Source organism: Pelophylax lessonae (assembly GCF_965119305.1).
Source record: "Pelophylax lessonae genome assembly, chromosome: 1".
NCBI classification, from domain to species: Eukaryota; Metazoa; Chordata; class Amphibia; order Anura; family Ranidae; genus Pelophylax; species Pelophylax lessonae.
In genome coordinates, this window is record NC_138768.1 from 603,892,472 (window position 1) to 603,919,066 (window position 26,595).

Sequence of the window (26,595 nt, forward strand, 5' to 3'; positions counted from 1 at the left end):
CCCCCACAGGTGCCTGCAAGACTAACATAATTACTAGAAAACAGCCCCTGTACTCATTCAGTGTGGGGCTATGTTATGCACTACAGCCCCTTCATATATGTTAGGTTTTGTAGTCTACCCTACTGTAAAATGCATAATTTACATGTTTTTTCCAAAATAAAATTAGAAAAAGGGCATATTATTTCATTTTTTTCCCTACTCAACTTTTACAGAATGTTGCCACCCCTATATATTTTCCTCAAAATATATTCAGCAAAGTCTGCTGATTAAAATTATATAACATTTGTGTGAACTTTACATAACATAATAGCTCAAAGTGAAAAAACTGTGGTGTAAATTGCTAGCATAACATTAGGATAAGATTAAGTAGAGTTGGCGAAGGCACAAATTAGTATAGCAGTGACTTTTTCACAGGTTTGTGATTGATAAAAATTGTAATGACATTGCAAGAGCATGTGATGCTTGCACAGGGAACTCAAGTGTCATCCAGATCATCTAACATCATTGTTGCAACATGGGAATTTAATATGAGTGGTAGCATTTTTATTTTTTAGGATATGTTTTATCATTTCTTTTCAATTAAGCAGCAACAGATCACTTCTAACAGTGATCTATTGCTGGCTGCAGATGTAAGAGTTAGAGGTTTGAGACAAACCATTCAAAAAACTGTTTGCTTTAACAGTTTTTAAAGTATTAGCTTTAGTTTGGCCCTAATGTGTTATTGTATCTAAATCTGCTAGTGAATCTAAAACTCCCCTGCACCCAGACTGACAATGCTACTGTCCAAAGGTGTCTTTGTTGCTCCTTCATCCAGTGGACGGTCACTCTAATACAGGAGGTGTCTTACTGGCCAGATCACCATTTGAAAACAGAGGGGAAAAGTCTAAAAAAAGAAAACAAATTTAGCCACCACATCTAGAGATTGGTATGCTGCAATTCGGTACATTTTTGTTTGTGGATTTAATACCGCTTTAAAACCCAAAAAATTCTGGTCCTTTTTAATAGCACTGGGATTAGATTAAAATTGTGTCTTTTTTCCTTTTGAGAAGATTTCCCCTACTATCTCTCCCATATAGACATGAGGAATAAAAAAAATCAATTAATGTAGGCATAGGACACATACTCTGCCATACCCCCTTTAAAGGAGAATTAAACAAAAAAAGAACAAGCAAAAAAAGTGAGTTAGAAATGTGTCCCTGCAAAAAGTGCCCCTATTAGAGAAATGTATCTTTAATCCTATTGTAGCACCCTCTGTGCAAGAATAGGAATTGGTAGGTTTTTATTAGGGTAAGCAAAATCTTTAGGCTTGGCTAGCAGCCAAGCCTGTGTTTTATCTGGGTCAGGGGAGTGACTCAGGGAGGCTGGTATGACTCACAGGCAGCATCTCTGACATAGATCCCAACTATCCCTGATTTTGAGGGACTGTTCCTGATTTGGAACAAAATCTCTCTGTCCAGGGGCGGACTGAGAACCCTCAGGGCCCCCGGGCAAAATAAATCAAGGGCCCCCGCCCAGGCCCCACCCATGCTCCGCCTCCAGCCACACCCTTGTCCCGCCTCCAGCCACACTCTACCCAATCTTTAGACACAAGGAACAAAAGTGCAATCATGTATAAATAACGAATGCAAAAACCAAACTGTGCAAAATAAATCACAAACCAAGACAAGTACATTACCAATAATAAACAGACAAACCAAGACCAGTGCATTACAAAATCATAAATAGATAAAACCAGAGCATTACAATGGTAAATTGCCAGGTCTAGCTGTACTAAGGTTGCCACCTCATCCCTTTAATCCAGGACACACATGAATTACACAGGTTCTGAGGCTAATATAATACATATAAGGCACTAAATGAGTTTAATTACCACCTTAATCAGCCACAGAACCTGTGTAATTAATGTGTGTCCTGATTTAACCGCTTGCCGACTGCCCGCCGCAGATGTACTGTGGCAGGCAGCTGCTCCCAGGCAAATTGCCGTACATGTACAGCGGTCGCTCTGGAGAGTCTAGGGGGCGAGCGCGTGCCGCTGCCAGCGCACTCCCGTCCCCGCATGTCAGTGGAGAAGCCAGCACGTGTGTCAGACGGCTCCGATTGCCGCCTGACACCTGCAATCGCTCCCCGCTGACAGAGAAGGACGGTCGGATGTTGTAAACACAGCTGACCGTTCTTCTCCCTGGAATGATCACAGAGCGCCTGTGATCCTTCTATATAGGAACACATGTCTCTGTGATAATTTCACAAGCCCAACCCCCCCCCCCCCCAGTTAGAATCACTCCCCTAGGCTTACATTTAACCCCTTGATCACCAACAGTAATAACCCCTTCCCTGCCAATGGCATTATTACAGTAACAGTGCATATTTTTAGCACTGATTACTGTAGTGGTATCACTGTTACCCCCAAAAGTGTCAATAATGTCAGTTAGGGGTCCGATCTGTTCGTCGCAATCCTGAAAAAAAATTGCAGATCGCCGCCATTATTAGTAAAAAAAAAAAAAACAATAAAAATTACATAAATCTTTCCCATAGTTTGTAGAAGCGATAACTTTTGCTCAAACCAATCAAAATATGCTTATTGCGATTTTTTTTTATACCAAAAATATGTAGCAGAAAACAAATTGGCCTAAAATGTTAAAAAAATTTAGATTTTTAAAACATTTTTTATAGAATATCATATAGCAGAATGTGAAAAATATATTTTTTTTTTTTTCAGAATTGTCGCTTTTTTGTTTGTAGCTCAAAAAATTAAAATCGCAGAGGTGATCAAATACCACCAAAAGAAAGCTCTGTTTGTGGGGGGAAAAAAAGGACATAAATTTTGTTTTGGTACAGTGTCACACGACTGCGCAATTGTCCGTAAAAGTAACGCAGTGCCGAATTGCAAATAGGGCCTGGTCAGGAAGGGGGCAAAATCTTCCGGGGCTGAAGTGGTTAAAGGGATGAGGGGGGGAATTAAATAGTGGCAATGGGGGTGAGGTGCAATAGTGAATTGTTAGGTCAGGGGGAGAATCACATTGTAGCAGTGGGGGGGGGGGGGGGGTTAGGCAGTGGAGAATTACCAGGTCTGGGGGTGGGGGGGGGGAGGGTCACATATGCAGTTTTGTGGAGACACCTATAAGTGGTATTTGCAGTATGACATATGGTGTTGCATTTAAAGGGACTGATGGAATAGGATGTTATGGATACACCAATATAAAGTCAGGTAGTATCAGTGGAGGTTGGGAATGGGGTGACAGTGAATTGGCAGGGAAAGGGGGGGGATAGGTAGTAGTGAATGATCAGGTCTGAAGGGGATCACATATTGGGGGTGGGGGTAGTAGTGAATGATCAGGTCTGGGGGGGGGGACATAACAGTGTGGTGCTGAATTTGGGGGGAGATCATATATTGGTGTGGGGGAGGGGGGCAGTGCTGAATCGTCAGCCCCGAGTGTCAGTGGTGAATTGTGTGGTGGGGAATGAGAGCTGTGGTGAATTTGGGGGAGATCATATATTGGTGGGGGTGTCAGTGGTGAATTGTGTGGTGTGGGGGGGTGACACAGCAGTGGTGAATTTGGGGGCGATCACATATTGGTGGGCGTGTCAGTGGTGAATTGTGTGTGGGGGGGGTATGACACAGCGGTGAATTTGGGGGGAGATCACATATTGGTGGGGGTGTCAGTGGTGAATTGTGTGTGGGGGGGGTATGACACAGCAGTGAATTTGGGGGGAGATCACATATTGGTGGGGGTGTCAGTGGTGAATTGTGTGTGGGGGGGGGTATGACACAGCGGTGAATTTGGGGGGAGATCACATATTGGTGGGGGTGTCAGTGGTGAATTGTGTGGGGGGGGTATGACACAGCGGTGAATTTGGGGGGAGATCACATATTGGTGGGGGTGTCAGTGGTGAATTGTGTGTGGGGGGGTATGACACAGCAGTGAATTTGGGGGGAGATCACATATTGGTGGGGGTGTCAGTGGTGAATTGTGTGTGGGGGGGGTATGACACAGCGGTGAATTTGGGGGGGGATCACATATTGGTGGGGGTGTCAGTGGTGAATTGTGTGGGGGGGGGGGTATGACACAGCGGTGAATTTGGGGGGAGATCACATATTGGTGGGGTGTCAGTGGTGTGTCAACCCCCCCCCCCCACGCAACCACCAATATGTGATCTCCCCCCAAATTCATCGCTGTGTCATACCCCCACACCACACAAACACTCAATTCACCACTGAACCCCCCCCCCCACAATATGTGATCTCCCCCAAATTCACCACTGCTGTACCATGGTGAATTTCGGGGAGATCACATATTGGTGAGGGTGTCAGTGGATCTGGCATTTAGTTGGGGGCTTGCTACTTAGAGAAATTACCTACTTGTGGTGTGGACATCGTGACATCGATGCAGACACGCCCCAGCCCACTGAGGACACCATGGGAACCCCAGCCGGGCCCCTCCTCCCATGGAAGCAGCGGTGTACACCTGATGCCAAGCCCCTCCCCTCCTCTCACATCCATAGCGCCGGCCGCAGGGCTCCTCCCACTTTCAAAGCGTCGGCGTACACCTGATGCCGGGCCCCTCCCCTCCTCTCACGTCCACAGCGCCGGCCGCAGGGCTCCTCCCACTTCCAACAAAGCGCCGGTGTACAACTGATGCCGGGCCCCTCCCCTCCTCTCACTTTCACAGCGCCGGCCGCAGGGCCCCTCCTCCCCAGCGCCGGCCGCAGGGCCCCTCTCCTCCTCCCACTTCCATAATACCGGGCCCCCGATAGCCCGATGTTGTCTCTGAGACAACATCGGGTGAATTAATGCTGTAGTGGGCGGCGGGTCGCCTTCCCTACCGGGCCCTCCTTCCCTGCCGGGCCCTCGGACCACGTCCGAAGTGCCCGACCGCTCAGTCCGCCCCTGTCTCTGTCCCTCTTTCCTCCTCATTTGTCCCTCAGTTTGGTCTTATCTAAAAAATGCCTACATACTTTTGCTAATAGGTGTCCCTCTCTCCCATCTCAAAAAGTTCGGAGGTGTGTCTCTGATACCTCCCTCTACTTCTAGAGACTTGAAGAGGATTCTAGAAGAATGGGAGTGGAAGTTAGTAAGGATGATCGAACTTTTGAAAAGTTCGGTTCGGCCAGAACATCCGAACTTCCCGAAAGTTCGGCCCGGATTTCAGAACCCCATTGAAATCAATGGGACCCGAACTTCGGTAATCAAAAAACACCATTTTGAAGCCCCAAAACCCAATAAATGCCCCTAAAAAGTCCCTAGGGTTCTGGGTCATGCCCCATTAACTATTAATCACACAAAAAAAGTTCTTAAAAATTGTCATTTTTGATAAAAAAGCCAATTATTGAAAAATTAAAAAAAAAAAAAGAGATTTTTTCTTTGGATTTAGTATCTGGGGGGTCTAAAAGGTGTACATGTGAAGTTTCAGCTCTGTAGCATGTCCAGAACCATGGAAAAAAAAAAGATAATTTTTCAGTAGAACAGGGATGTGGTTCGGGAGCCTCCTTTAACTTTAACACCTATATGATCTTTTTTTCTGGTTCTGGACATGCTACAGAGCTGAAACTTCACAGGTACACCTTTTAGACTCCCCAGACACAAAATCACACAAAAAAAGTTCTTAAAAATTGTCATTTTTGATAAAAAAGCCAATTATTGAAAAATTAAAAAAAAAAAAAGAGATTTTTTGATTTTTTTACTTCGGATTTAGTATCTGGTGGGTCTAAAAGGTGTGCATGTGAAGTTTCAGCTCTGTAGCATGTCCAGAACCATGAAAAAAAAAAAACGGAAAATTCCTATCATACTTACCGTAATTTTCCTTTCCTGGTGGTCTCCATGGCAGCCTACGTGTGGGTTAACCCCGCCTCCTCTCCAATGGTATAGGACCCCCCTCTATAAATTTCAGCTTGCAGGCACAGCCAGTGTTCCATATCTTAGCCGAATCCAAGACCAGAGGGTGGGAACTCCGGCTGCCATGGAGACCACCAGGAAAGGAAAATTACGGTAAGTATGATAGGAATTTTCCGTTTTCCTGGCAGTCTCCATGGCAGCCTACGTGTGGGAAATAACTAGCCCAAACCACACGGGTGGGAATGTTTCAAATCAAATTTTACTTCAAATTATTAGCAGACAAAACAGTCAAGCCAAAATTAACTGAAGATAAGGAGGCTGGCTCCACACAATAATGTGTCATGAACGTATTTACAGAAGACCATGAAGCTGCTCTGCAGACTACTTCTGGTGCAACATGATGTGAAGCCGCCCAGGACGTTGAGATGCTTCTCGTCGAGTGGGCTGTCACCGCCTCCGGAGGAGCCAAACCCTCTACACAGTAAGCTCGCTGAATGGCAGACACAATCCAGGCCGCAATGGACCTTGACGAGGCCCGTTTCCCTCTATTCTTGCCTGAGAAAAGGACGAAGAGATTATCCGATTGTCTGAAAGAAGACGTTGACTGGAGATATTCCATAAGAGTTTTCCCTACATCCAAGGGATGAGGTTCATTATCCTCTGAAGAACGAAAGGTAGGAAGTACAATCTCCTGGTTCTCATGAAAAACCGATGATACCTTCGGATTGGAATTGAGCATCGGAATTAGGACTACTCGGTCCGGGAAGAACGTGAGAAAAGGTTCTTTATGACCAAGAGAACTGATCTCAGAAACTCTTTTAGCTGAAGTGATTGCTACTAAAAAGGCTGTTTTAATGGTAAGATCTTTAATGGAGTCCGACAAACTAGATCTTGAAAGGACGTTAAGGACAAGGGGAAGGTCCCATTTTGGGAACCTTGGCTTCCTCTGAGGTCTGAGTCTGACCGCACCTTTGAAGAATTGTTGTATGAGTATATGCTTGGCCCAGGAGAACCCTGAGAACACCGATAAGGCTGATATTTGCACCCTGAGAGTCCCAACTGATAGGAACTTATCCAGACCTGCTTGAAGGAACTTCAGGACTTCTTGAACTCCGAAATTCAGGGAATGATTTCCCTCCGGGTACGTGAATTCCAAGAATCTAGACCAGACTCTACAGTAAACTCTGTTCGTGCTAGGTCTCCTAGAGTTCATTAAAGTAGGGATTGCCCCAGGAGGGCATCCGAGTGACTCCAACCTCTCCCTCTCAAGAACCAGACCGTTAACCTGAGCAAGGCGGGGCAGGGGTGTAATGTTGTTCCCTGCGAGAGAAGGTCTGGTTTGATGGGCAGGGGAATCGGGCTCCGATAGCTGAGTTGCAGGAGAAGTGGGAACCAGGGCCTGTTCGGCCAGTGAGGGGCTACCATGACGATCTCCACATCTTCCGCTTGGAGTCTCTGAAGAAATCTGAGGATGATGGGAAATGGGGGAAAAGCATATGCCCTGCTGAATTCCCATCTGTCGGTCAGAGCATCCGTTCCGCATGCTTGGTGACACTTGCTGCGTGTGAAGTACCGGACTAGCTTGTGGTTGCATGGAGATGCAAACAGGTCTACTTCTGGTGAGACCCCTAGGGACAGAATCCACTTGAATGAGTCTATGTGGAGAGACCACTCGTTGTGATTCAACTGAACTCTGGAAAGGAAATCTGCCTGAACATTCTGTGGCCCCGGAATGTAGGCCGCCGAGATGTTGGACAGATGGGCTTGGGCCCATGTCATGATTGGGTCTACTTCTTGAAGAAGGGAGAGACTCCTGGTACCGCCCTGTCTTTTCACATAAGCCACTGCCGTGGTGTTGTCCATTCGAAGAAGTACGGATTTGCCTTCTATTAGATGATGGAAAGCTTGAAGAGCTAGAAAAGCCGCACGAAGCTCCAGGACGTTGGAAACCGGGGAGTGGGCTTGCGGGGGCCATTTCCCTTGAGCCACCTCTGTCATGCAATGGGCTCCCCAGCCAGAGTTGCTGGCGTCGGTTGTAATGATGACCCATGTGATGGGGACTAGAGAATGGCAATTGAGCAGGTTCTTGCGTTGGAGCCACCAAAATAAGCTGCTCCTCATGCTGTGGGAAATAAAGATATGCTGATCGTGATCTTCCGGATTCCACTGCCGAAGGAAGCCCCTCTGAAAGGGCCGCATTCGCCACAGTGCCCACTTGACCATAGGGGCCGTCGAGACCATTGTGCCGATGATCTTGAGACACTGGGATGCCGTCAGAAAAGAGGATGAGAGGGCTGGAAGGATCCTCTCCCGAACCACCGGGATTTTCTCTAGAGGCAGAGAAAGTGTATTCTGAACGGTGTTGAATTGAGCCCCTAGATAGACCAGATGTTGAGAGGGCTCCAGATGACTTTTTTGAAGATTCAACAACCATCCGAACTCCATGAGAGTTGTAGTGACCAGGTCCCTGTGGAACAAAAGTTGATCCCGGTCTTGTGACAACAGTAGAAGATCGTCCAAGTAGTGATGTAGACGTACACCCTTTGTTCTGATTAGAGCCACCACAGCTAGAAGGACCTTGGAAAACACCCTTGGGGATGTGGACAGGCCAAAAGGAAGGCAGATGAACTGGAAGTGTTGATGTTCTACCGCGAAACGAAGGTACTTGTGGAAGTTTACTGCTATAGGCACATGGAAATACGCGTCTTTGAGATCTATTGACACTAGCCAGTCTCCTGGAAGTACTGCTTTCTGGATAGTAGATAAGGTTTCCATTTTGAACTTTTCGTTCTTGATGAACCTGTTGAGATAGGTGAGATCTATCACAGGGCGCCAGGATCCATTCTTCTTCTGTACTAGAAAGAGGGGCGAGTACACGCCTTGGAATCTTTCCTGCACGGGCACCGGAATTATTGCGCCCTGAGCTACCAAAGTGCTTACATAGTCGAGCAAAACGTTTCTTTTCTCGTCCTGAGAAGGCAAGCGAGTGGGAATAAATCTGGACACGGGATCTGTTGAGAAAGTCCATGTGTGTCCTGTGGACACTGTCCTGATGGTCCAGAAGTCTGAGATTGAGGCCGCCCAGACACGCTGAAAGTGGAGCAGGCGTGCCCCCACCTGGCATGTCTGAACGGGCCCAATCTCAAAAGGACTTCGAGGTTTCTTGACCGGAAGGTGCTGAGCCTCTGACCGGCTTACGAGAGGATGCTTGGCTGCTCTTCCAATTTCTCCTGTAATCTCGCCCAGGCCTATATGAGCGGGCATCCTTTGATCGCTCTGCAAACTGCTTTCTTGGTTGCTGCCTCTTAGGGCCAAAGAGGCGCCTATCTTGGGGAAGGAGACCTGACTTTCCACCCGTCACTTTAGTAATTGCATTATCCAATTTGTTTCCAAATAAAGAGGAACCTTCAAAAGGGATTTTGCACCAAGCCTGTTTAGAGGCTGGGTCTGCCAGCCAGGGACGCAACCACAGGGCCCGTTTGGCTGTGACAGAAGCCAACATGGATCTGGATAAGAGACGTAACACATCAATGGATGCTTCTCCAAGAAACACAGAAGCTAACTTCAGTTCCTGAACAGGAGAGTTCTCTACTGCATCTTCAGACACACTTCTTAATTTTAGTTCAACATCAGAAACCCAGGTTTCCATGGCCTTAGACATGGCTGCTAGTGCTAGCACAGGTTTACAAGCCGCACCGGCTGTGACATAAATTCTTTTTAAATCCAAGTCCATCTTCCTATCCAGAGGGTCTTTAAAGGACACCGCATTATCCAGCGGGAGTGTAACGTGTTTAGCCAGTCTGGAAACTGCAGCATCAACCAGAGGAGCTGATTCCAGGTGACTGACTTCTTCCGATTTAAAAGGATACAACTTGGACAGTTTGGAGGATAAGGAGGTCTTGCTGTCCCCTTTACTCCACTCTTCTAGGATGACATCCTTCAATTCTGACAGGAGCGGAAAGTTTAGCCGCTCTTTCCCCAAATGTTTGAAAAACCTTCTCTGTTTTACCTGTGGGGTACTGGGATCTTCCCATTTCAGAGCCTCTTTGACTGCTCTTATGAGAGGTGCAACAAGGGCAAAATCAAAACCCCCAACTGCGCCTTCCTCTTCTTCCGAATCGCTCTCTGAGGATTTCCCGGAAGTGAAGCTTGGCTGAGAGGGACCTTGCTCTTCAGGAGCATCAGCAGGAGAGCTGGGAGTAGCAGATCCAGGTGTGGGACTAGCATTCCACTCCTTCATGGATTGTTGGACAATCCGTTTCACCAGGGATTCCAATCTCTGATCTTCAGACTCTCTTTCACCAGCTGCACGAGCGAAACAGGGCTCGCAAAGGGACTTGTCCTCCGGGACATGCGCCCCACAACCCCAACAGGCTCTCTGGGCCGTATGGCTACTGTGGTGGTGTGTGCGGTGTCTGGAGGAGGAATGTGAGCGTCTCCTCTCATGTCTGCTCCCTGATGGAGACTCACGGCGTCTTGACCTTGAAGATGATTCTCTTCGTGGCCTGACAGGGTCTCTTTCTTGACCAGACCTGGAGGAGCTGGGAGAAAGAGAAATCCAGGGAGACACAGGATTTAGCCATGAATCATGAGCCAGCATCCCTCCCTTCATATCCCTCTAAATGTACCAGCACTCACCTGTTGTGAGAGGGCTGGCCACAAAAGGGCGGTGAAGCAGGATCCATGTTTCAGGCAAAACCACAAACTCACTAGGAAGTAGAGCATACAGGGATCACTACAAAGCAATAAGGAACATTCAGGTGTTGTCCTAATATGCATCCAACCGCTCCCCCCCCCCCCCTGCATACCACAAAAAGGTATGCAGCATCCGGTCCCCACATACCTGGTAAACAAACGGACAAGGTACCGGGAAGACGTCGCTATGCCCACAGTGCATTCCCAAATGCTCTGGAGCTGACAGGCGTTTAAATTTTCGCGCCAGGATGACGTCAGCGATGGCCGGCCGTGATCGCAAGTGCGCATGCGCGGACCAGGCCTCGCTTCCGATCGCGGCGAAGTGCGCATGCGCAGGCAGCGAGCGGAGCTCCATTACCACACAGCGCATGCGTCCGCCGGACTGAGCGGAGGGGAAGCAGGAAGGAGATGGCTGGAACGCACGGAGCGTTCCAGCCGCCATTGGGCCACCAGGGATAGCAAAGAAAGATAGTTTGGAGACAAACAAACATAACAAAAACACTGCCATGGAGGAGACAAATCTTCAGACCCTGTCAGGATATCCGTCGGCCATCCGAAGCACCGCACAGTTATCAGCCAAAGGGGATTTTGAAATGTCACTCACCCGCCCGTGGCTGGGCCCTGGACATAGACACCGACTTTTCATTCTGAGGTAAGCCGACCAAATTCCAACAGGAAATAATCCAAATAGTTGATCCTTGGAGGAGGACAAAAAAGGAACACTGGCTGTGCCTGCAAGCTGAAATTTATAGAGGGGGGTCCTATACCATTGGAGAGGAGGCGGGGTTAACCCACACGTAGGCTGCCATGGAGACTGCCAGGAAAGATAATTTTTCAGTAGAACAGGGATGTGGTTCGGGAGCCTCCTTTAACTTTAACACCTATATGATCTTTTTTTCTGGTTCTGGACATGCTACAGAGCTGAAACTTCACAGGTACACCTTTTAGACCCCCCAGACACAAAATCACACAAACAAAAGTTCTTAAAAATTGTCATTTTTGATAAAAAAAAAGCCAATTATTGAAAAAAAAAAAAAAAAGAGATTTTTTGATTTTTTTGGATTTCAGATCTGGGGGGTCTAAAAAGTGTACATGTGAAGTTTCAGCTCTGTAGCATGTCCAGAACCAGAAAAAAAAAGATCGTTTGTATTATAAAACTTTCAGATCTGATTTTTCACCAATATGGCTTCGCTGCTGTAACACCTTGCCGGTTTAATAGAAGGCATTTTTTTGGGTTCTTTGCAGTCAGGAAAAACATCTGAACTTGTGTATAGTGGTACTGTGCACAAGTTCTGATGTTTTGCCTGCCTCCAAAACCCCCCAAAAAATGCCAGCAAAAACACACCTGGGCATTTTTTTTTTGACGCTAGCGTTTTTTTTGGGCATTTTTTGGGGTTCTTTTGAGGCAGGCAAAACATCTGAACTTGTGTATAGTGGTACTGTGCACAAGTTCTGATGTTTTGCCTGCCTCCAAAACCCCCCAAAAAATGCCAGCAAAAACACACCTGGGCATTTTTTTTTTTGACGCTAGCGTTTTTTTGGCATTTTTGGGGGTTCTTTTGAGGCAGGCAAAACATCAGAACTTGTGCACAGTACCACTATACACAAGTTCAGATGTTTTTCATTAGCGCAAGCATTTATTTCAGCTACTATCACATCTATATATGTCTAGGAGTATATATTCAGACATATATGTGTATATATACCCCCTATACACATGTTCAGATGTCATGTCTGACATCAAACATGTCCTCAAAAAAGCACTGGCAGTGGCAGCCCCTGCAGCATAAAAAATGCTAGGCTGGTGAGAAGCCATACTCCAGTTCCGAAGCTATTCAGAGAAATGATAATTTCTCTATAGCGGTCACCCTGCTATGGAGGGGTTTTGTCACCCTGCCATAGCAGTCACTGCCAGTTAACCCTACACTACACTACGGTCCCCTGACACTTAACACTTTCCCTACAGAAACTAAATTTTTGAAGCTAACCTAAGTGTAAAGGAGCACTCTAACTACACTAGATATCCCTTTCCTCACACTAAAAATAGCTAAATGACACTTTTAAAGTAAAATTAACAGAACTGCTTCCACTCTCTTCCATGTCCAGTATAACAATGCTGGGAATATGGCGGGGGCGATCTTATATACTGGGGAGCGTATTCACTAATGATTGGTCTAGGGACCCCCTAGTCACTCCAATCACATTCCTAGCATTCTCCTGCCCCCTCAATTGGCTTTTGCTAATGGTTCTGGTCCAATCACGGGCTTTTAAAGCCCATTTCCTGAAGCATTGCATTTTGGGCGGTTCTGGTTGCCGAATTCCGAACTTTTTGGGCAAAAAGTTCTAAATTCGGCCGAACCTCGAACACCCAATGTTCGGGCCAAACCGATGGTGGACCCGAACCGTTCGATCATCCCTAGAAGTTAGCAGGAGTTGCCTGAAGTATTCATGAAGGCCCTGACCAATCCCTAACAGATGGGTTGGCAGGTCCCCTTAAAAACTCTGGATTAGCCCAGCTGGGGCAGTGGATTTTGTGTGAAATCTGGAGATGGGGTTTTAGAATGTCAACGGCCCTTGAGGGTAACCCTCTAGTCTGGGGGTGGGGGTGACTTCAGGCCTGGGCTCGAGTGCAGAAGGGGCCCTCTTAATGACACACAGGGGTGTCTTGACCAGAGGCACAGGAGCAGGAGAAGGACAGCAGGAGAACACTGCTGAGCAAATCTCCAGGGAGGAAGACATCCAGGTGGGCTGATGAGTGTTGCAGTTGGGAGAGGACTGAGAGACAGCCTGAGAGGTCTGGGGAGTGCTGTCTGGGATGGATGTAGAGTCAGTCTGGAAGGACTTTGGAAGTTTAGCCAAGAGGGCTGGAGAAGGGGGCAGCTGCAGCCAGGTGGGCTGGCAGTGCCTGAAGAGGTGGTGCTGGGATCAGTAGCTACAGAAGGACAGCTGGACACTAAGACTTTACTACACTACCAAAGGGGCCCACAGTCCCTGCCTGTAAAGGGTATTTGCTACTAATCTGACTGAGCCCAATTGTCAGATCACCTAACAGTGTGTCCTGGGAGTTGTAGCGCTTCAAGCAAGTATTGTGCTGGAGGAAGCTGTGGAGTATAAATAGCTGTACAGAAGAAGTTGTCCCTGGAAAGTTCTGCTTAATTTAAGTAGACATCCCATAAAACCCCTTTCCCCATCCAAGTTCAATTCCCCTAATAAAATAGGGGTTTTGATATTAGACAGACTTTAAGATTCTGGGATAACAGCTAAATCCTTTTTTGTTTCATACCGAAAATGGTATAAACAAGCTCTGAAAATAATTCTGTAAAATTAGTGTTTTATCAATTTGCTAAGCTGCAGTATTAATTTTAACTTGTGTTCTAGCTAGTTTTTAACGCATTCTGTTGGACAAGTTACTTCAGTTAATTCAGTTGGTAAGCAAACTGGTTGGTGCATTGAGCTGGGAATTTTTTCTGTTTTTGTCTCGCATTGCCCTTCCATGTGCTCTTTGCTATGAAGGCCAGTTATAGGTGGGGGCAGGGGCCATTTTGTTTATTGTCGATGTATACTGGTGAGTGGACACACTGGATGGCTTTGCTGCCATTGGGCTTTGTGCTGGGCGTCCACTGTGCCCCCAAGTGTCTTTAAGGAGGGTTGGGCTACCTCCAGGCTCACCTGCCCCACTATCTATCCATTAGAGTGAGATGCATAAAAGGAGAAAACCGCTCTGATGTGTAAATGTCTAAACATCCAAGTAGGGTGCTAGTTAGATCCGCAATCCCGTCAGCTGTGTAGATAGAAGTTAAACAACCGCACTCCAACTTGAAAGTAAAGATGAATAAAGTCTGTTTATTGAAAATTCCAAAAATCCATAATAACAAAAATCAGAGACAGGGGACAGTCATAGTTGATGCATTTCACGAAATTAGATTCGCTTTTTTGTTATTATGGATTTTTGGAATCTTCAATAAACAGATTTCATTCATCTTTACTTTCAAGTCGGAGTGCGGTTGTTTAACTTCTATCTATCCATTAGAGTGCATGTGCTTCCACTGTGGTACTGCAGGTAATACAGGGGGCCATGAAGTGGCCCTGCAGCTTACACATGCGTTTGCAAATGTGTGCTTGCTATTCCCCTGTTTTTAACGCATACTGTTGGACAGGTTAATTCGGTTGGTAAGCAAACTGGTTGGTGAATTGAGCTGGGAGTTTTTTCTGTTTTTGTCTTGCATGCGTTGCCCTTCCATGTGCTCTTTGCTATAAAGGCCAGTTATAGGTGGGGGAAGGGGCCATTTTGTTTGTTAATTCTAACTTAATTTGTTATTTAAAGTGATACTAAACATGCACTGTGTAATTTACATTGTCCCTTTTATTTCTGTATGTGGATGATGGCACTGTAATTATTTTAATTAAAAAAAAGCATCTTAGTGCCTTTTTCCTAATTGATATACATCTGTCACATGACCCATCTCTTTCCCAGTCTGTCTGCAAGAAAATATAGGCAGGAGGAGCTTCTAGTCCTCTGCCACTGGTCACATGTTCAAAATAAAAAATTTAGCCTTTGGAATACAGAGTAAAAATAAAAAAATAATATAAATTAACTGTTTTAACTTGTCATACAATTATATTTGGTAAATCAATTGGTATTATTTTTGGCAATAACATTGTGTGGGTGGATTTTTCCCAGCCACAGGCTGTGTCATGACCCTCCAGCCTGTGATTTAGAATAAGAGGGAGGGGAAGCCTCCAACAATCTACATGTAATAACCTATCCTCAGTGTGTTTAGCTGGCTAGTGGGCATAGAGGAAGAGGGACGGAGTGGGAGGAAATGCTCAGCATAGAAACTCACTGAAAACTGAGCACGTGCAGAATTGCCAACACTGTTTTACAAATTACTTAGCTGAATTGGGGACTTGGATAAAGGGGGCAGATAGAGAACAGCAGGATCAACCAGGTTTTTTGCAGAATACAGAAAGAGAATCTCATAGTGACTGGGTGAGTATGAACAGTTTATAATACACCATTTTTATTTGTTTTTTTATGATGTGGGTTTAGTGTCACTTTATTCACTTCTATACCAGACACTTTCACCCCCTTTCTGCCCAGGACAATTTTCAGTTTTTTTTTTTTAATTTCAATATATTTTATTGAGAAAAAAAAAGGTAATACAATATAAAAATAACAAGTAATGTAGCAGAAGTGAAACAGCTACACTACATCCTTGCAAAAGAAATAACATTTTGTGCATGAAATGCAGTGTGGGGAATACAACATATAGCCATATCAACAGCTGACCAGTAAAAGCCGGTTTAGAAAAAGTGAGGAGCCCTCTCCCCACTACAGAAACATGGCACAACATTAGAGCTAAAGTATCGTGTATACCAAAACATGTCAAAATAATAATAAAAGAAAAGGGTAAAATGACTCTAAGCATTTGTGCAGGTTTAGATAAAAATTCTAAAAACGATGAAGAACCGCTCAAATCTAAGAGCCCTAAGACCCCTAAGAGTAACATGGAACCAGTTGACACAATTTTCAGTTTTCAATGCCAATTAATCAGTCATGCAAAACTGTAATGCATTTTTTTATCTTTTTTCTTTTGGGATAGATAGAGTTTTCTTTTGGTGGAATTTAATCGTAGCTGAAGTTTTTCTTTTATGTTTTTTAACCTAAAATTTGCGTTAATGGTATCCCAGTCTTAGTCTGTAGGGTTCAATATTGAGCTGGCCCACCCTTTGAAGCTATAAAAGCTTCAACTTATCAGGGAAGGCTGTCCACAAGGTTTAGGAGTGTGTCTATGGGAATGTTTGACCTTTCCTCCAGAAGTGCATTTGTGAGGTCAGGTACTGATGTTGGAGAGAAGGGCTGGCTCTCACTCTGCTCTTTAATTCATCCCAAATGTGTTTTATCAGGTTGAGGTCAGGACTCTGTGCAGGCCAGTCAAGTTACTTCACCCCAAACTTTCTCATCCTTGTCTTTATAGACCTTGCTTTATGTGCTTGTCTAAATCATTTGGTGGAGGGGGGATTATGGTGTGGGGTTGTTTTCAGGTGTTGAGCTTGGCCCCTTAGTTCCAGTGAAGGGATCTATTAAGCTGTCAGCATACCAAGACATTTTGGACAATTTCATGCTCCCAACATTGTGGGAACAGTTTGGGGATGGCCCCTTTCTGTTCCAACATGACTGCGCACCAGTGGAGGGCCATAGAGACATAGATGAGTGAGTTTATAGCGGAGACTGAGAGCCAAGCCTTCTCATCGAACATCAGTGACTGACCTCATAAACGCACTTCCTTTAAGAATGGTCAAACATTCCCATAGACACGCTCCTAAATCTTGTGGACAGCCTTCCCAGAAGAGTTGAAACTGCATATTGGTGGGCCAGCATAATATTGAACGCTGCGGACTAAGACTGGGACGCCATTAAAGTTCATGTGTGTGTAAAGGCTGGCTTCCCAGTACTTTTGGTAATAGTGTATAAGTAACTTGCATTTTGCACACGTACTAAAATGCATATTTGTTACATGAGAATGCAAAAAAAAAAAAAAAAAAAACATTCTATATTTTCCTTGTTTTAGGAGTTTTTCATTTTTTTTTTTGTATTTCTATATTTTTTCCAGTTCTAGGTCAGCATTGAGTCCAATTTGTTATTTCCTTTTTTTTTTATAAGATTCTTTCAGGTATTTGGGCAGAAGCACATAGAAATATTTTAGGTCTGTGGAGCGCATGGACTTGCACGATAGCACCTCCCCATTCTGGGAAGATGCAACTGGGGGCATATAACATCTCCAGAACACATATCCCTAGTATCCCATATCCCATATCCCTATCTGGTCATCCAGGGACTTTTTTTTTCCCCATTTACTTAAAAATCCTTGAATAACACAAGCTAACTTTCTTGTATAAGGACAGAATATTCTCAAATCACTGTCAAGGGAGGCATTTATGTAAATGTCCATTCATTTCTACTTACTATGGTATATTAATTATACTTTTTCACAATTATTTATTATTTTATTATTTAATATAATTATGTTTTTGCACATAAAGCTAATTTGCCCAAATTTTCAGATTTTTCCCCAAATATTATTTTATCAATGTTTGCTGTATCCTCTACATTTAGTGAACAAAGAATGTTGTGAGATCATTTGCCCCTACATGTATGTGCCATTCTTGCTGACATTAACCTTGAGGCTCTGTAAGATGTCTATTGAATAAAGTAAAAAAAGGCGCCATTTCGGGGGAAGGTAAATATACTGCTGATAGGTAAAATAAAGCTATATGAGAAATAGAGGCTTTGAAGAGGATTGTGGTAAAACAACCAATGTATAAATGTATGCTTATATCTGATATTCCTAACACTCATTCTGACCAGACCTTCAGTGTATATCATTCTGGCATCACTTCCTATCTTGTATGTTGATGTACCACAAGACTCAAACCTTGGTCACTTCCACTTATCCATGTAGACATAAAATCTGTGCCAACCTAAATCAATTTGTAATGTAATTCATTATTTATTTTTTTATAAAACTCAAATGTATTTTTCTGACCTCACCTCTCTAGCGCCTAAATGCCTTTCTGCTTCTGCATCTTTCAAGTGTTCTTACTGTTTGAAACTTTAAAACTTAACATGGATATAACTCAAGTGGTTATCACTCCTCTATCTAAATCTGCTCCTTTTCTGATGTAAGGCTCACTATAGATAGCATTCATATCTCCCCAAATGTTCTGGCTTATTACTTGAGGTTTTCCTTTGACTCTGAAGTCTTGTTCTTTTTACACATCCATGCTCAAACAAACCACCTACCATTTTTAAATAAGAGGAATTTCCTATCCACATACAGTAGCTCTTGTAAAATATTGGTCTATTTTCTGGCCTTGAATACATTAACAATCTCTTCTGTGGTTGCCTTCTTCTAAACACACTAAGCATGCTCCAGACTGCCGCTGAGCTTATACATGTCTTCTTGAGTTCTTCCCTCTCTGTGAGTTTCTAAGGTGGCTCCCCATTTTCTGCAAAGCACAAACCATAAATGTATATATAGCCGTTACCAGTCTCGGACAACTTTATATCTCCAACTTGGTCTCTAGGTATGCGCCTAATTAGAATGTATGTTCTGTTCAAGAATTGCATTCTTTCTTGGTAATCAACACTTCTTATTGATGCCACCGGTACCCCCCTTATAAAGCTCTATTCTCTAGATCTAGAACTACTTTCTTTATGCTATCAATCATTAAAATGTAAGTCATGGAAAAAAAATTCAGTACACCCCTAAGATAAATGCATATTTTCCAATGTATATTGCTATTAAAACACCTTTAAAATAGAAAAATAAATAATAAAAAAAAATTCTGATGGAAAAATACCTAATGATTTGCTGGAAATCCAGTGTGCTCCTAAAGCTGGATACACACTATCCAACATTTGTGGTTAGATTTCCTTCAGATTTACCTTTTCTATGTAGTGGAAGGGCCTGCCAGATTGCATACAAATTGAAAGTGTTTAGGTTTGACCTCATATTATATGGTTTTGGTAAATCCAAAGGAAAAAGTCTTCAGAAAATCTTATAGTGTGTATGACCCATAAGGAGCTGTGAACACAGTACCATTGTTGCACTGAAATCCTAAGTGTTGTTGGCCATACCACTTGGATTGCAGGACTTTTCCTATCCCCATATACAGGACTGTTCTGTCCCATGCATATCTTATTATAAACAAAAACAGAGGGCACACCAGCCTTGTGCATTACCTTTGCAATAGCTTTATTATAAGGATAAAATAGATGTATACTCACAAACAGCATCAATAATCAAGCACATTAGGATTCACAGTGTCCTGATGACCTGATGAACTGAGCAAGTCTAAATTTTGCAAGAAAACCTTCAAAATGGCTGACACGTTTCAAGCGGGAATCCCCTCTTCCTCAAAGCCAATCTTAGATATTGCACAGTCAATCTTTATATACTGTAAACTATACGAGATGTGTCTAAAAAGTGTGGTGAATGGTCAGATATCTCAACAGGATCATGGGCCAGGGATGCGCGCATGCACATGGCTATCCAGAGAAACATTGAGAACCACTACCTGGCGTTGAGTACACATGACTGTCAGGGTAAACCCTTTGCGGGCAGTCCAACGCAGTCAGGCGAGAGGTAGGGTAACAGTGCAATGGAGCAACGAGTGAACATCAAGTTGTGCTACAAATTGGGGAAAATGGAGACACATGAAACGTTTGTGCAAGTGTATGGGACAGAAGCTGTGAGCAGAAAATGTGTTTATAGCTGGTTCAAAAGCTTTTGCAATGGGAAGAAAACAACTAAGGATGAGCCGCATTCAGGTCGACTGTCAACAAGCAGAACCCTGGACTTGATCAAGGGAGTGCGACAAATGCTGGCACAAATTCGATGACTGACTCTAAGATTGCTGGTGGAGGAATTAGGCATTGGCAAGGACATGGTGCGCACCAGCGTCCGTGAAGACTTGGGTAAGTGGAAGATCTGTTCCCGGTTTATGTCGCACAAGCTGACAAACAGAAAGCAAAGCAGCAAACGATCGTCACAGGGGATGAGATCTGGTGCCACAAGTTCAACCCGGAATGCAAGCGGCAATTGATGGAATGGCTTTCACCATCTTCCCTGCGACCCACCTGAAGAGTGTCATGAAACGTACACATTTTGCCAACGTGGTAGCAATCCAGGAATGCGTGACAGTGACTCTGCGATTGATTCCAAAAGAAGTCTTTGCTGAAAGTTTCGAGAAGCTTTATGAACGTTGCCAAAACAGTGTTGTGATGGATGGTGATTATTATGAAGGCCAATAAAGGTAATTTGTTTGTATCTTTGTTTTGTTTGTTTTCTGATACACTGAAATTTTTAGATACACCTCATAAGCCACATTGCATATGCATACCCCAGGAGCTGCTCTCACTGGCACGTGGGTTGGTTTGATGCCACTAATGTGACATCAAACATGTGAGAATAACAACGTTCCATAATACATAATAATAAACATTATTTTAAATAACTGTGATACAATTGATAGATACAATTGTAAGCATATATTATGCAAGTCTTTCTCATAAATCAGTCTCACTGGCTTGACTCCTAATAAACCATCCACATCCTTGGTGCACGGAAAATAGCTTATGGGAGATGTAGTTCTGAGGGCTACATCAATAGGAACTAAACTCCCAGCAGCTGCCCATGTGATCATATCAAAATGAGTAAGACAATTTGTTTCTTGCTGTGGGAATAATATAACAGAAAAAAATCATGCTGGGAAATGGAGAGTGAGGATTGCCTAAACATTGTCTTTAACTTGTGCTTGTCTCTTATCTCATACAGTATTAAACAGGTTTACATTAAGGCCTGATTCACACCTATGTAGGTTTCAGTTTGCATATTCCAGGAGCATTTTGCCTTTTTTAACCACTTGCCGACTGCTCACAGTAATCCTACTGCGGCAGTGTGACTCTCCTGGGTCCAGTGACGTAGACCTACGTCGCTGGAGTTCATGCGCACGCTGCCGGAGGCTCGCTCCCACTGTGTTTAGACACAGCGGGAGTCAGGCCTGGGGAGAAGAGGCGGCGATTGCCGCCTCCCTCCCTCGATCGTCGTGGAAACGGTGAGAAGACCCGCCTGCTTATGTAAACAAAGCAGGCGGATCTTCTCAGTGACAGACAGGAGGAGATCGCAGGATTCAGCATAGCTGAACCTGTGATCTCTGTCTCTGTCACAGAACCCCCCCCCCCCACACACAACACACACACACACACACATCTGTAAGCATGAGGCACACATTTAACCCCTTGATCAACAACAGTGTTAACCCCTTCCCTGCCAGTGTCATTATTACAGTAACAGTGCATATTGTTAGCACTGATTACTGTAGTAATGTCACTGGTCCCACCATGTCAGTTAGGGGTCCAATCTGTCTGCAGCAATGTCACAGTCCTGCAAAAAAAAAAATTCAGAATTTTAATTTTTTTTTTTTTTGGGGGGGGGGGGATGTTATATAGCAGAATGTGAAAAATATTGTTTTTTTTTTTTGTTTTTCAAAATTGTTGCTCTTTTTTTGTTTATAGTGCAAAAAATAAAAATCGCACAGGTAATCAAATACCTCCAAAAGAAATCTCTATTTGTGGGGAAAAAGGGACATAAATTTAATTTGGGTACAGTGTCACACGACCGCGCAATTGTCCGTTAAAATAATGCAGTGCCGAATCGCAAAATAGGGCCTGGTCAGGAAGGGGGTCAAATCTTCTGCTCTTAAAGTGTTCAATACACATTTTTGATCTATTGAATTCTACGGGACCAAAAACCAGAAGAAACTTCCTTGCCCTTTCCATAAAATGCACAAATGTGAACAGGTCTCATAGAAAACCATGTTAAATGGACTGTAGTGTGTTTTCTGTAAAACTGAAAACACAGTAAAAAAATGCATAGGTGTGAACCAGGGCTTAACAATGGTGAATAGGTAAGGAGAAACATGTACAATCATGTGAAAAATTAGAACTTCATTCAAGCAGTACTTAAAGATAAGTATGACATATTTACAGTAAATATATAACAGATATAGTGCATATATTTTAATATTTTAAATGAACTAAAAAGCAGATTAGTCACATTGAAAAAGTAAGTTCAACTCTGCACCACTCAATTAATCAATAAATTAGAAGGTTTTCCAGATTTTGTGCAAGTGATTAGAAGCTTGTGAGGGGGTATGCAGGTAAAAACATTTTTATATAAATTCTAGATACCTATGATCTAGTGCTATTGGCATGTGTGGTGTTATGCCAAGACCAAAAGAGCTCTGTAAAGCAGGTTCTGCACTGTTCAAATTTCAGGCACTCAAAATTGGTTGTGCTGTCAGCCTTCGACCCCTCACCAAACATCTATCAATTGAAAAATTTGAAGATCCAAACAGCAAATTGTTGCCCAAACAGCAACTGCATCTAATCAGATGTAGGCACTGTTCAGGAATTTTGGCTGGTTGGAACCTGTCAAAATACAACAGCCACAGCTGGACATTTGTCCATCTATTCTGTATTGCAAGGATAGCAAGGATAGAGGAATAATGCCACTGTAAGGAAAATAATATGGATTTCAAACTACTGCTATTTTATCCAGAATTGACTTGCCCAGTGTAATTCAGCCCAACAGTTGACCATTTGATGCTAAAGGAAGTCTCCAAAAAACCCAAAATGTAATCACAGGATCAGAATCACAGGATCAGATAATTCTTGCAACTGTTAGTGTTAAAGTGCATGCATTTACAATCAGAAAGAGATTGCACCAAATTACCCTGCATAGGAGAATCAGCAGGAAAAAGCATTTTCAGTATAAAATGAACATTAGAGGAAAAATACAGTTTGCCATTGAACATAGAGGCAAAGACCAGCCTTTTTCACATAATGTTCTGTGGACTAATGACTTAGAGCTGCTTGGCCACATTAACTTTAGACATAATAGGTGCAAACCGAAGACAGGATTTTAGGAGAGGAACCTCATACCAACTTTGGATTATGGTCATGGAAAGGTTATGGCTTAGGGCAGCGATGGTGAACCTATGGCACACGTGCCACCGCTGGCAAGCAGAGCCCTCTCTGTGGGCACGCAAGCTAGGTCGCCAGGCTGCTACACAGGTCACATGACCTCTAGCTAGGCAACCTGTGATTGGTGCTCTGAGACAGGGTGTCATTGCTTGTCCCTGGAGGATGGGGATTACGGGTAGCTCAGAGGGAGGTTCACAGAGGAGAGGGGAGGGGGCGCTCCACCTGCCGGGAAGGGCAGGGACTCCTAGAGGGGCCGTTACTATAGCAGACCGTGTCTGATCTCCTCCCGGGGATCAGACATTTGGTGGGGTGAGTGTTCTGTCCTCACCCCAACTCCCCCCCTCCCCCCATCCTCTAGACGCAGTCACGTGACCTCTGACACGCCGCTTTGTACACCTGTAGAAGTTTGGGCACTTGGACTCAAAAAGGTTCCCCATCACTGGCTTAGGGTATCTTCTCTGCTTCAGGGCCTGAGCATCTTGCAGTCATTCAGTTCACTATGAATTTTGCTTCATATAAAAGTGTGCTTAATGAGAATCTGGGGGCCATATTTCTGAAAGTGTAAGTTGAGCTGGAAAATGATCTTTTAGCATGATAATGATCTGAAATACACTAGCAAATCCTCCAATGAATGGCCCCAGTAGGAAGACATGATGGTTTATGGACTGGCCAAGACAAAGCCCTGATTTAAATGCCACTGTAATGCTTTTGGGGAGATTTAAAATAATTCATGTAAATAAATCCACAAAACTTTTTCAACTGAAGGAATTTTACAACAAGGAGAGGTAAAAATGACACCAAGGTAATGTCAGGGACTGGTATCCATATAATTTTATGAGAAGATTTTTGTTTAAATGAATGGTCTGGCAACAGGAAATTCTTTATTCAAATGTATTTAAAGGATACGTTCACCTTTCAAGAAAATAAATAAATAAATGCACATATTTATTATTTTCTTAGGGTCCTTTCACACTGTCTGCATCCGCCGGCAGACTCCATTCTGCTCAGCAGGGATCGATCCGCTGATCCCCACTGAGCAGGCAGATGACAGCTCAGTCTCAACTCTGTGTGCGGAGATAGAGCTGTCAGATCCCTGCTCTCCTCTATGGGGGAATCGGTTGAGAACGGACCACCTGTCTGTTCCTATCCAATCCCATCCGATCCAATCCGCTGGACGGATGGAAAATAGGGTTTCCATCCATCCGGATTTCACGGACAGGATCGGAATCGGATAGCAGCGGGTGTCAGCGGACATGTCTCCATTGACATCCGTTGCCCCATAGGGATGCATGGAGGATCCGATCAGGTCCGCCTAAAAACTGACAGGCTGATCTGATCGGATCGTTTGTGTGAAAGGACCCTTAGGCTCCTTTCACACACTCCGTCCGTTGGACGGAGTCCGTTTTTCTCAGCGGGGGATCGAGCCGCCGATCCCCCGCTGAGCAGCAGGAGGACAGCTGTGTCTCCGCGCTGTGTGCGGAGACACAGCTGACAGTTCCCCATGCATCTCTATGGGGGAAATCGGATGTCAACGGACCGTCAGTCCGTTCTCACCCGATCCCATCTGATCCGATCCGCTGGACGGATGGAAAATAGGGTTTCCATCCGTCCAGATTTGACAGATCGGATCGGGTCGGATGTCAGCGGACATGTCTCCGCTGACATCCGATGCCCCATAGGAATGCATGGGGGGACCGTTCAGATCCGCCAAAAAAACGGACAGGCGGATCTGAACGGTCCGCCTGTGTGAAAGGGGCCTTACACTTCAGCCTGTAAAGCATTTCACCTGCAACCAGCAGATCACAGGTGCAATGCCAGGATTCTTCAGACTCTCATTCAGCTGTCTGCCTGTATCTCTCGTATGGGCAGACAGTTATTGAACTGCAGGAAGAGATAATGAATTAAGCGAGTGTTTATCAGCATCCTCACAGTTCATTGTAGACTACACGCTATCTGCCCCAGGGGGTCAGCGGTAGTTGTAGTTCACTCATACAAAGCACTATTTTCAAATTGTGACAGTGGATGCAGGGAGAAGATCCCCAACTGTCACAAAGCAGGGAGTGCAGGCAGCAGGAGGTGGATAGGAGCATGTTACATATTACACCATAAATATAAGATGAACATATCCTTTAAAAGTTGCAATTACCAAGATAAAGGTTAAAAAGTAAAAAGTTATACAAGGAGGCAAGTGAGACAGTAGCGCAGCAACTGAAAATACAAAGTATAAGTATTTTTTAGAAAAAAATATATTAATATTTATAAAAGTGTTAAAAGACATTGATGGGTTTACAGCAGTATATAATGACAGTGGTCCCCTTATGATTATTCTTGGGTCCATAAGGATTGCATGGCGCTCTTCCAAAGCAAGCTCCTAAGATATGTCAAGTATACTGACAGTCAGATAGTCCCTTAGCTCCACTTAAAGCAGAAAGGCAGACACACATTCTAACGTAGGAAAGCTAGGTAATATCTATGCTGTCCAGGAGCAATTAAGAGAGCTCAAAAAAATAATTTTCAGATCCTAAAGTCTAGTGATAGTGGGAGTTAAAGTGAATGTGCAGGCATTATGCAAATTTACCCCCAAACCTCCCTAACCCCTCTAGATCATGTCCCAGAATTATATTTCTATTTTTTGCTCCTTGGGTGAGAAGCAGCTTTTATTACTACTTTTGACATGATCACCAGGCTTGCAAAATTTTGCAAAGGCACCTGCTGGGAATTCAATTCCGACTTTCATTGGCTCGCCCCCAGATCTACATCTCCCAAAGGACCTTGCCCTACACACATCGGGGTTGATTTACTAAAGACAAAAGATAGAAAACACAGGGAAATGTGCATGTTTTTCAGATATGCACTGAATATGTTTTTTTCCCCTGACAATAAATTAGGCCTCATGTGCAACTTTTACAGGCGTTTGACATTTTTTTCTAGCATGTTACCACACATCAATATTAGCCTATGTGTCCCGGCACACTTAGGCATGTACAAGCATAGAAAATGAGGAGTGTTTACAGACTGGAAAAAAATATGTTCAGGAAAGGAGCTTTAGAGCAGAAGAAATGCTTGACATGCCTAAACGCATGTAAACACCCTTAACCGATTCCGGACCGCCCACCGCATATATACTGCGGCAGGCTGGCCTTCCTGCGCGAACCGACATAGGGCTACGTCAGTCGCGCGCCAGCAGCTAGGGGGGAAGCCAATGCATGGGGCCAGCGGCTCTGATTGCCGCCTGGCACCCCCAATCTCTGCCTGCTGAGCTAGGGGGGGAAGCCAATGCACGGAGCCGGCGGCTCTGATTTCCGCCTGGCACCCCCAATCTCTGCCCGCTGAGAAAGAAGGACGGGCAGCTTTTGTAAACACAGCTGACCGTTCTTCTTTCTGGAATGATTACAGAGCTCCTGTGATCCTTCTATATAGGATCATAGGTCTCTAAGGTCATTCCATAAGCCCCGCCCCATACAGTTAGAATCACTCCCCTAGGCTCACATTTAACTCATTGATCACCCACAGTGTTAAC